Here is a 1,587-nt window from a genome sequence, read left to right on the forward strand (position 1 = left end):
TATATTACTTGCAGACAACCTACACTTGGGTGAATTATTATTTAAGTAGTAGCAAGTTTTTGGCGCCGTTGCCGGGGAGGTATAAATTAAGTTTATATTTGTTATTTATGTTTTATTTATAAGTATTGTGTGTTTTTACTTGTATGAGTGTTTGGAGTCGAAAAAAAAGTGGTAGACTTATTCGAGTATCTGAAAATAATTTAAATATGGATGATAATTCAAATAATCAAGATAATGATAATAATAACAATAATAATAATAATAATCAAGAACATGATCAATTAAGAACACTTAGGCACCATATGAACCCTATTAGAACTAGTGCCCCATCTTGTTTAGTTTTTCCTCCCGATGCATCTAATTTCAATTTTAAACCTCAAATTATTCAACTTTTACCAAATTTTCATGGCTTAGATTCTGAAAATCCATATTTACATCTAAGAGAATTTGAGGAAGTTTGTAACACTTATAATGATCAAAATTGTAGCATGGATATAGTTCGATTAAAGCTTTTCCCTTTTTCTTTAAAAGATAAAGCTAAAACATGGCTACAAAATTTAAGATCAAGTTCAATAAGATCATGGGAAGAAATGCAACAACAATTTCTCAAAAAGTTTTTCCCTTCCCATAGAACAAACTCTTTTAAAAGACAAATTACAACTTTTTCTCAAAAACAAGGAGAAACGTTTTATCAATGTTGGGATAGATATAAAGAATTACTTAATACATGCCCACATCATGGTTTTGAAACATGGAGAATAGTTTCTCACTTTTATGAAGGTCTAATACCTAAAGATAGGCAAATGATAGAATTCATGTGTAATGGAACTTTTGATGATAAAAACCCAAATGAAGCTATGGAATATTTGGATTCATTAGCAGAAAATGCTCAAAATTGGGATAATATAGGCACAATAGAACCACCAACAACTAAAAACAATAATTCAACAAATGGGGGTGGTATCTATAATCTTAAAGATGATACAGATATTCAAGCTAAACTTGCATTTTAGCAAGAAAAATTGAGTCATTAGAAATGAAAAAGAGTGGTCAATTAAAAAGTATTCAAGAAATTGTTTGTCATATATGTGATACACATGATCATGCTACAAAAGATTGTCCAACATTACCTTCATTTAAAGAATGTCTCCATGAACAAGCAAACTATGTTAACAATTATAAAAAACCAATACTAGATCCTTTTTCACCATCATATAATCCGGGATGGAAAAATCATCCTAATTTTAGTTGGAGGAATGATAATAATGCACAACCGTCACAACAATATTTTCAAAATAACCAAAATCATCAAGGTTATATTCCTTATGTTACACCTCCAAGAAAAAACTTTGAAGATGTAATTCATGCATTTATCCAAAAGCAAGAGTCTATCAATATTCAAAACAGTCAATCTATGAGTGATTTGAAAGAAACTCTTGCAAAATTTGCATCTGCACTTAATATTCATGAAAAAGGAAAATTTCCATCTCAACCTCAACCTAATCCTAAAAATCAAAATCAAGAATTAAAAAATGAAAAAATTGATCAAATAAAATCTGTTATTACCCTTAGAAGTGGTAAAATAGT

The 1,587-nt window shown here is 29.0% G+C and overlaps 1 non-coding gene across 1 annotated transcript; it reads right to left on the bottom strand.

The window, feature by feature from the left end:
- Positions 1–634: 634 nt before the first annotated feature.
- On the bottom strand, positions 635–745 carry LOC140817617 (small nucleolar RNA R71). Its single transcript, XR_012114830.1, has one exon. It is a non-coding gene; the product is annotated as a small nucleolar RNA R71 (small nucleolar RNA).
- Positions 746–1,587: the final 842 nt, after the last annotated feature.

The sequence above is a fragment of the Primulina eburnea genome, chromosome 16 (genome assembly GCF_022965805.1).
Source record: "Primulina eburnea isolate SZY01 chromosome 16, ASM2296580v1, whole genome shotgun sequence".
Classification (NCBI taxonomy): Eukaryota; Viridiplantae; Streptophyta; class Magnoliopsida; order Lamiales; family Gesneriaceae; genus Primulina; species Primulina eburnea.